The following is a 10,815-nucleotide window of genomic DNA, read 5'->3' as shown; positions in this document are numbered from 1 at the left end:
CTAGACCTTACTGTACCTATTTAGTAAGCTGTTTTGTTGGTTCCATTTCAGGCCGCTGAATTCTATGGAACACATTCCTGCAATGACAAAGGTCTGGGTGTCAGTGATACCTCAGAAGGCCTAAATATACCCTGTGTCCTGGAGTGACGGGAGCAGGTGGAGAACGGGTACTGCCAAATATTTGCCCCTCAGGTCCCCAAATCTTATGGGTCACTTTTTTTGGCGTAGTGTGTGTGTGTGTGTGTGTGTGTGTTTTATGAGTCGGGGGTGGGGAGTGGGTGTATGTGGGTGATGTGTAAGTGTGCACAGAGCACCCTGTTCAGAGGCGAAAAGGATCGGGGGGACGCAACAACCCAAATCGGGGGTTACTGTTGGAAGCCAGCTGGTCTGGCTTAATTAATGCAGGGCATTTTTTCGTTCATGTATGTGTCACATAGCGTTTTTTTTCTCCGTAGACCAGAGAAGGTTTGATTAACCTGGCCCACAGCAGGAACTGGAGGGTGTGACTTCCTGGGGAAGCGTGAAAAACAGCACGGGTGAGTTTTTTTTCCTCCCTGCTCTTCCCTTCCTTTTTCCCCTTCGGTGATGAGTCGAGAACTTGTGTCCATGGAAACTTATTGGACTGCGGTGCTCTTCAGAACGGAGCGTTCTGTCTGGAGCTGTTACACAGAGTTCAATTATTGGTTTTCTGCAGTTTCATTTTTTTCTTTTTCTTCGTGGTTACGATTGTATTATGCAGGCAGTGATGAGTTTTTTTTAATTGAGAAATCGAAATGCCTTTTCTGAGACATCTCACATCTTTCTAATAGAATAGTGTTCAAAATAAAATATCAAAAGAAATACATGTATTTACTGTTCTAAAACATATACATTTTATTTTTGATTTTTTTAAGTAATTTAGAGTCATTTCACATATTCTCATTTTTACACTGGTTTGGCGTGTAACGAATATTTTGAAGTAAAGTGAGACTAATATCCAACTTCTGTTTACTGACAGAGGTTAAGTGTCTTCAGAGAAAATGTAATTGCTTTATAGATATCTGTGTCTAGGTTTTACAATACATTAATTGAAGCACCTTTTAAAAAGGTTATATGACCATTGAATTAATGGTAATTTCCATTAAAAGCAAATAAAGTGTTTATCCTTTCCAAAAAGTAAGCAATTTCTGTAATGTAAAAACAATTATTGCAAGTCATGTGTTTTTCACTTAATATCAACAGACAAAATGAACTGGTGGAATAAATCTTGTGTATCTATCAAAATTTGTTAAATATTTTCAGCTATTTCTTTTTTCAGTGTTCTTAAAATTCTAGAATAGATTTTAGTAAATTCTAAAAACGTACTGTTACTTCTGGTAATATAAATAAATAAGTAAATAAATAATAGAGTGAGTAATTTGGGAAACATTTTCAATTAAATATATCAATGTGGGTCAAAAGTGGCACTACAACAAAAAGAAAAGTAAATATAAATCAATTTCATTTCTAACCAATTCCAAAACGTAACCTACTGATCATGCTAAACCCAAACCTAAATGTAACCATAGAAGATTATTAAACTGTTACTGTTTCTGATTACGTTTTTTCCAATATTTTAATTGTGGAGAAAATCAATAAGTTTATAGTTATAGTGACACTGTTTTCTCAATTCTTTTTCGAGTACATGGCACACAGATGTATCCATGTATCTGGCATATCAGCACCTCCAGTGGACGAGAACTGAATTGTGAATAGTTATGCACACCAAATATCTTGAACATATTGTGCACATAAAGTTATAAAACCCTTATATTAGTATTTTAGTAATGGATTTTCTGAGATTCTGAGATTTTGTTGCATGAAAATTTTAATTGCAGCTGTAATGTTTACCAAGATGCTCAGTCTAAACATTTTTTAAAACCTTTCTATGCATCCAGGCAGCATTTGATGACCACTTGTCTGTGTGACCAACATTTTAGAAAATAAAAAGAAATCCATTCTGGGTTCTTTAAAAGGTGTTTTGGAAGTTTTTTTTTTTTTGGCTACAATTGTTTTGTAATATGAATCGTAAAAATATTAATTTCTTTGTGCAAAAGTTACAAGTTTCACAAGGTGCAAACTCCTTCAGAATAGGCTCAACTAGCCAAACTAAAATAAACATTACACAACAAATACGCCAATGGTCTGAGAGGTTCTGGAGCTTACAGAGATTAACACGTTTGCCATCATTTAATCATTTAGGCGGAATGATTCATACATTCGTTAGTCAGCAGTTCTAATTTTTTCCTCAAAAACGGAGATAAAAATGTAGGGTCGGGGAACCCTGACGCAAAATAAACGCTGCAATCAGGCAGAATTAAAGTTGACGGCAATGAATTGTGATAGAAACGAATCGACCGAAAAACAAACATGTAAATCAAGCCCACACTCCGCCCTCCGCGAACATGCGTGGGCTTTATTTACATTCGCAGAACTATATTTCTGAGGCAGCATTTTCGGAGGAAGCGCTCGCTGACAAGCTCTCTGTCATCTAATCCCTCTCTTCCTGGGTGTTCAGGCGGTGCCATGTCGCACCCCCCTCCGATGCACCCCTAGGAGACCGAGCCAAGGCAACTATGACCCAGTTTACAAAAGCTCCCCTGCTCCTCATTTGAAAACTCACTAACCCCCCCCCCCAACAAACCCCAACCCCTTCACAGAAATCTTTGATCACAGTTGCGGCTGGGGAAGAGCGTTGTTTTCTTACGGCGAAAAAGGGGTGCGCGCTTCTCCACCGATCCGCTCTCGCCCTTTTGAGTCCCCGTCTGGCGCCTAGAGAGCAGCGGCGTTTTTTTTTTTTTGATTTTTTTGTTTGTGTTCGTGTTCTTACCTTCTTCTAGCACCTTCATGAATTTGTACGCTGTGGGCCTTGAACAACTTGAAATCCACCTACAACAAGGAACAATCATCCAAGTGCAAGTGCTTTGCAAAATCGACAACTTCTGCAATTGTTTGCAAGGCACCCATTTCATTACCTTCATGTTATACAACATACATGAACATAGTTCAAGGACATCGATGTTTAAGTCAGTGTAGTAGGAGCACTGTGTCATTGCATCGATTGAATGCATTATGTTAATCATACCACAAATAGGGTCAGTTTGCATAGACACAAAGATTAAAGGAACAAGAAGGATTTTATTTTCAGTAAAAAAAAAAATTACCTGCTTGTTTGCACTTTTTTGCGAAGTATTGCCAACCTTTTTGTTGCATGCTAAGCATTATTTTTGGAACATCCCCCCAACCAAATTGGACAATGTAGAAACAATACGTCACTTGAATCGATGCACCATAATCATGTGGCAAACTCTGCAGGGTCTGTTTACACAGATATATATATATATATATTTACAATTAAGCCTTCGCTAATTAAATTCTGCAGTTGAATTGTGCACCCTGGAACAGTCTATTTATATTAATGGCAGTTGGCGTGTGGCTTGTGCAGTAGTTACCATCGTAATGTTGCATATTGCAGATCCAGATGCCACGATCTTGGGTTACACGGGCCGTATTATTGTCTGTCGAAGGAGTATTTCATATTTAAAACAAATTCTTGGTGAGCCGTGACATATTAAACACATGGAAGCAGTTTTATCCCCTAGCATGAAAAAGAAGAATTTGTTGTAATCATTGTAATTGCTTGCAGCGTCGGCCCGGTCTTTTCCCCATTTTTTCTTGCTCTCTCTCTCTGTCTCTCTTTCTATCGTTCTCTCTCTCTCTCTCTCTCTCTGTGTCTCTTATACAGATTCTCAATATCCTCTCTCCTTTCTAATTCTTTTTTTTTTTCTCTTTTTCATAATTTTCTTCGTCTTCCTCGCTGTGCCCCTTGGAGAGGATGCCACCACCACGCAGTGTTCAGTTTCCTCCTCAGCTCCGCCATAAATCTACAAAACATGAGCGCTTCGCCGCCTTTTGATCTCGGGCTAATCTCTGTTGCCTGCCTCCCGTCTGATCCTGTTTGAATAAGAATGAGTCTGGGGTGATTCTGCTGGCACAAAGAGGTTTAGGCGGCGCCCTGTTCCGTGGAGTTGCGCTGCTGACTGCAGTGTCAGGATGAGTTCCTATACATCTATATTCACAATCGCAGTGCTTCTGTAGTGGCTGGGCTGGGAGGGGGAGTTGAATATTCCTAGGAGCGAACAGGCCTCAAATGGCTTTAGGTTCTTATCATCAATCGGGGCTGAGTGGATCTCGCCGCGGATGTAACTCACAGTTGTTTAGATTGCAAGTGATATGACTTAATAGAGTTCGCAAGAGATTTCTACCAGTGAACAATATAACCACCCTAGGATGATTAGCAAAATGATACCAACTGTCATTAATATATCTAAATATCGTGTCTGCTGAATATCAAATATGAAAGTCCTAATCACCGAAGATTTAATTTGGATCTAGGAAATTAGCTTGTTATGTTCAGAATTCATAAATTCCACTGAGATTGTAATACTGTATATAAATCATATACTGTACATGTATATAGTAAAATACTTTAGATCAGTCTGAAGAATCAAAGCCTTCTGTGTGCTACCATGTTTTTACTAAAGTACTCAAATAGCAATACATTCATAAATCTAAATGATCCACAGTATATGTTTAATTCTCTTTTGCCATGCACCATTTATTTAAGTTAATGCTGTATTTCGTCGCTGCCCAATGAAAAACACTTATCTCCAAAACAGCAACTTTACAGGAGAGAGAAAAAACCTTGTAAACTTTCAATAGAAGTCAATGTAAAAAGAGTTAATTGCAGATCATTTTGAAGATTTTCTATTGGTCCATTCATCAAGAAATTTTGGCACAGTGTAAGGGACAGTTTGTCTGTTCAAATTATGTCGTAAACTAAAAATCGACAAAAATGGAGATACGTGTTTTTCATTGGACAGCGACGATTTACTCTGCAACAAGGCAAGTCCCATCTATGAGCAACATTGTACACTTTAGAGGGCATGTTCCAAAACAGACAATGATCAGTAACTAACAGCCAAACTGAGGAGATATCGCTTGGCATGTAACAGAAGGGTTGGCAATACTTCGCAAAGTTAGAGTGCAAACATACAGGTATATACTTTCTAAGTAACAGGTGATTAAAATGTTATAGTCAGTAAATGAGTGGGAATGTGGAAACTCTCCCTGACTGTGAACAGGAAGGGTGTATTATGGGAGTTTGAAAGTCTGGACTGATTTGGATGCAAAGAAGTGCAACATATATCAATAAATTCTTGTCCACTAATAACAATCACTCTGGTGTGGGAGCTATGAGTGAAAATAAAATAAAGATGGACAAAGGACTTCATTTGGATCTCAGAAGCCAGCTCGATCTGTTCATTAAATGAATGCACATGAAATAAACACTCCACTGCATGCTACATATGAGGAAGCTGTGTGCTATACTATGCAGTGCCATGAAGGCACTGTAGTACATATGTTTTAGCCTGAGGGATTCACTGTGGGCAGTGAGGCTGAATTAGTGCTGCTCTCTGAAGTACAGTGTCAGGCCCGGTCAGGGCTTACAGGGCTCAGGGTGAGAGCAGCTACATGTCAACCCAGACACCCACTCTCCACTGCGGCCTGAATTATTCAGTAGGGAGAGAGAGAAAGAGGGAGAGAGAGAGAGGGAGAGACAGAAATACAGAGAGAGTTTTCAGTTTTCTTTACCACCTGAAGGGTATTGGGAGCAGCTGGGTTAAAGCAGCACAATAGCTCCAGTCAAGAGCCTTCACCCTTCGATACTGTACAGTATTTCACGGCTGTGCTACTGTGGCCAGACAGAGAAAAAGAAACACTGTGGAAAAAAATGGAAGAAAGAGAAAGAGAGAGAGAGAGAGAGAGAGAGAGAGAGAGAGAAAAGGAACAAGACAAATAAACGCAAAGAGGTGAAAATAAAGCGTGAGAGAAAAAGTTAACAAAGGAAAAAAAACGGACGTTCCATCGGATTGCAATGCTATTCGAAATAAAGATGGAACAATAGTTGTTACCAGAAACAATATAAGTTTCTCACACAGTTCCTGTAGATTTTGCAGTTTGGGTGGGGTGTTGATAGCACACATTTTCAGTCAAGAGGAGTATAGGCCTGATAATAACTTTTGGCATGCAACAAAAAGGTTGGCAATACTTCGCAAAGATAGAGTGCAAACAGACAGGTATATTCATTATACACCTGTAAGTTTTACTAACTTATTAGTCAGGTGAATAGGAACAAGGGGAGGGGAAGGTATGTTCTGGGAGTTTGAAAATTTGGTTGGAATGTAAAGAAAATGAAAAAGCCTCACTAAAAAATGTGCACGACTGTATGAGCAGCATATATAATAATAACCGCAGCACTGATGTAGGAAGCTATTAGTGAAAAATAAAATGAACAAAGTACTTCATTAGGATCTCAGAAGCCAGCTCGATGCGCACTTGAGACAGCAGCAGTTTTTGGATGAGCATTGTCCTGCTGAAATAGGGCATAGCATGCTTTCATAAAAGGTAGAGCCATTGGTTGCAGGACCTTATTAAAATAACGTTGGGCTGTCAGAGTGATTGTAATGAGGACCAAAGGTGATCAGGCATCATACATACAGTAATTAAACTGCAGCCCACACACACCTGACAACAAACCATTGATCTACGCCTCCATGCACAGATTTGATGGTCGTCTCCACCAAGACAAACGCAGGACCCATCAGTCATCATGAAGATGACCCACTACCATTCTGCCACAACTTTCCTCCAAGGTCAATCGCTGTCTGATGATTTCTTCTGTGTGCAACTGTTTTTGGGGTTTTTTTGGACATTGAGTGTTACAAATTTCGGTACCACTATAAAATAAGATTACCCTTATAAAGGGTTTGTAAATGGTTTATAAATTAGATTATTAAGTCTTGTTGATTAGGTTGTAAATGCCTTAAAACCATTGATAAGCAGTTACAACACATTAATTGAAAAGGCAACAGTGATCCGTTGTTTGCTTAGTCATTTAATTCATAGTAAATAGTAAAACATACTTACAAGTTTAATGCTGATTGATGGAAAACACAAAGTAAGATCAGTATCTAGAAAAATCTGAGGTTTGACAGTAGAAATGAGTGTGGAATCACTACTGTGCCATTTTTTTTAACTTCTGTCTATGTTGTTATTTATTTTTTAACTGCTTATTAATGAGTTTTAAAGTATTTGCTGCCTAATTAATAACCATTAATAATCTCCTTTACAAACCATTCATAACCCCTTTATAAAGGTAGTCTTGTTTTAAAGTGGTGCCCAAATTTCAAATTGTGCTTGGACCCCTTAAAAATGCATTTTTGTGCATTAACTTGTCCATTTATTCTAATGAAAATAGTGTAACACATCAATTATTTAACATGCCCTGTCCATACTGTGGTCCAAACGTACAATATGAATACTGTACAGTACAGTATATACTGTCTGCTTCAGTAACAAGCATATGGGCAGTTTAGTCTATTTGTCAGGACATGTAGGTTTTTCCACTGCGTGTCCATAATACACAACATCTGTCAGGGGAACTGCCCCTGCACTAGCTCAGGAAACACCGGTTGGCACCCAGAGTCTAGAGACAGAAAAATGTGGCACGTTGGCATCTTTTTTAGTGCTGCCATTATGCAGGAAAAAAAATGGCGAAACAATAAAATAATTGTGCAGATTTCGTCAAGGTTATGAGCGAATTACTTTCCAACCATTGAAAAGAGGAAAAGCCATTAGACGCGTTTTTCTCTTCCTTCTCGTGTGAAGCAACAGACAGACAAAAGGAACTTTGAGCCTTAGGCTAAAGTATACAAAGAAACCCTCGTACCACACTAAAGAGAAGGGGAGGCGCTCAGGAAGCAGCAGAAACTTACTCTCTCCGTGAGCTCTGTTTGGGTGTCTAGGTGTCTCTGCTTTATGTAGGACCAAATAATAATAATAAAAAAAATGAGGTAGATGAGAACCTTAAAACCTAACACGTCTGAACTTTGACTTCAGGTGTTTTCATATAGAGTTGTTCAAAAGGACTAAACTCAGTTCAATTTAACATTCACTGGGTTCATTTTGATCAATTTAAAAAATTAACACAATTAAAAAAAGGTGTATTGGAATTTCCTCATAGAAAACAATTATTAAAATTTACCCATAATTTGCACCAAATATCCCATAATTTGAGCATAAATGAATGTATTTAGCTGACACTATTTATCAGAGCAAATTAGTTAATTCCTATTACAGAGCTGAGCCGCTGTAGTGTTAGGAGTCTTGCCCAGGGACGCTTATTGGTGTAGCACAGCATATTCACCCAGACCTGAAATTGAACCCCAGTCTCCCACATGGTAATTCACTGGCAGGCAGCGGTGTTATCCACTGCACCAGACCAACCACCATAAGCAGATTTTAATTATGTAAAAATGCACCAAGGTTTAGTAAAATAAATAAAGTATAGTTTAAAATATAAAAAAAATATATAAAATATATAAAAAATTTAATCCAGTCTGTCTGCCAATCCTGATCCTCACCGTTTTCTAGGATGTCCATTTCAGATATTTCATACTTTTTCAGTCCCATATGAAGCTGCTGCAGTTAGTTCATCAGTAATCCATTTCAAGTGTATCTGAAGCTTCAGTTTGATTGTAAGATGATTGCCGAAAAGTGTCCTACAAAGGTGAAGCTGGTAATTGCTTCAGAGAACCAGAATAAAAGTCCAAAAAGACAAATACAGACAAATATTTGGATAAAAACACAGATTGGATCAAGCTAAAATCTGGAAAAAAAAAGAAACAGAAACAAGTATGAATATGTAGTCTAGTATCATTGCTGTATGGTTTTTATTTTCTCATTTAAGCATTGACTTTAATACTGTATTTCCCATGTCAGACCTATCTCTAATTCTACCATTCACTGCTGAAACTTAGACTTAGTCCAATCATGTTAAACTGAGCTAACGGCTAAAGCTGTTGCCATGTGGGTCAGCCAGACGTGACTCTTCCTGTACCATTTTTTTCCAGTTTCCAAGAGTCTTTTGATGGCATTTCAGATAAAACAGTAAACACTGCTCTCTGACTTTATCTGTAATTTCTCTAAAGAAAAGACTTTTAAAATATACTTTTCAATAGTTTCAGAAGTTTCTTTGTCTTTTTCTAGTTAATACAATGAAAGTCTGAATGTGCAGTTATAAAAACCGTATATTACTATATATTATTCTCATTTGTATTCCTTAAATTACTGCACATTCATTTCTTTAAAGCTTCATGTTTATGTTCTTTCTGACTTTAATGAATCTTACCCAGACTGCCCTACATTTCTAAGCGATGAATGTTGAACGTCTATGTCTGGGACGCCTACCGTTCTTTTCACCATCTGCCTGCCTACAGCGAGTTTGCAGCATTACCAGCATGAACCAGGTCGATCTCTTCTGTAGATATTTAACTTATTTGACAGTTTATCTGTTCTAGAATGTATTTGTAGTTGTTGTCTGATTTCTGTGATGGGCAGCAGTGTTGTAGTAATAGTAGTAAAAAGCTCTAAAGTGCCCCTGCTGGTTATAGTAGAATACAACAGCCTTTTTTTATTTGTCTAAAGTTACTTAACAAGTTTTATAAGACAAAGCCCACAAGAAAAAACATGTGTAGCACCTACATAAGCAGCCTAATAATAAGAAGTCTAATAAGAAACTTCTTTTTCTTTTTTCTTTCTTTCTTTCTTTCTTTTGAATTGCACAATGTGGACGTGCAAGCATGTATGTATGTGTGTGTGTGTGTGTGTGAGAGGGTTTTTTTTTCTTGATTTTTTTTTTCCAACATCTTCATAGAGGCAGGGTCTTAGGGTGAGTGGGACAAAGCGCAGGTGCATTGACAAGGGAGATAAAGACTTCAGCATTGTTCCGTTAACTAGAACACCGCGATGCTTTTTCCAGTGCCTGGCTTCACTGCTGAAACGAGAGCGGCGACCTGAACAAAGGCACAACCGGCATTGCGCTGCTCGTGGTTCATCTATAATGAATCAAAGGTGTAACGTTGACGTGCTGTTTGCCCAACAGAACATGCAAATTACCAAATTTGTCCCACACGAGTCAACACTCTGCTACCGGTGTTCCTCCAACCACACGGCAAGCTGGAGACAACCACAGCGCTGAAAGCAGTTTGCAACTCTTCCGACAGAAGTGTAAGGGAGCCTCAAACCAAGAGATAGCATTGCTTATGAGCATCCGCACTTTAACTGGTGAAGTTTTTGTGTTTATCGCAGATAAGCTGTGGTTTTCAGCTCTCAGCCTAGCCGAGATTCAGTACAGCATCGAGCTAATGCCCTAAAAAAATGCTTAAATTAAGTGAGGGCTTCAATTGTTAACCGTGAAAAAACTGAAAGAAATAAGTCGCACTTCAGAAACTCTGTAAGAAACTAAGCCCACATTCATTGTTAATATAATCTTTTTAGTTTTTCTAAAGCTCCTCTGAAGCAGCGGTTATGTGGGCGTGAGGTTGAAGTTCATCTGCTGACCCCTTGTGAGGCCTGACCTTCTATAAGTGTGCGTTTTATATTTACACTGATAAATGTATTCTTTTGAAATTAATTGCATCAGTGCAGATAGACTGATTTTTATTTTATGCCTCTCTATTCTCTACTGTGTGTGTATAGAATTTTAAGAATACAAATATTCTCAGATTTACTGCATGATTAATAAATATTTATCCTCTAATTATTTATTTCCTTTTTTCTACATTCTACATGTACTGAAGTCATCCTGACTATAAAGGAACATATATGGAATCATGTAGTAATTTAAAAATGAAGCTTTTTGTGAAGCAATTAGTTGGCTTTTATCTGAGGTGC

General features: G+C 38.2%; 1 protein-coding gene across 3 annotated transcripts in view; it reads left to right on the top strand.

Moving 5' to 3' along the window:
- The first annotated feature begins 319 nt into the window (after window positions 1–319).
- mef2cb (myocyte enhancer factor 2cb) overlaps window positions 320–10,815 on the top strand; it is a 99,715-nt gene continuing 89,219 nt past the window's right edge. For all 3 annotated transcript variants that reach the window (XM_049470649.1, XM_049470648.1, XM_049470647.1), the window contains exon 1: window positions 320–536. The gene's annotated coding sequence lies outside the window, so the exon portion shown is untranslated. The remainder of the gene's footprint in view (window positions 537–10,815) is intronic.

Source organism: Astyanax mexicanus, chromosome 22, assembly GCF_023375975.1.
Source record: "Astyanax mexicanus isolate ESR-SI-001 chromosome 22, AstMex3_surface, whole genome shotgun sequence".
Classification (NCBI taxonomy): domain Eukaryota; kingdom Metazoa; phylum Chordata; class Actinopteri; order Characiformes; family Acestrorhamphidae; genus Astyanax; species Astyanax mexicanus.
The sequence above is the reverse complement of the archived record's forward strand: the minus strand, read 5'-3'. Positions and strand labels throughout refer to the sequence as shown.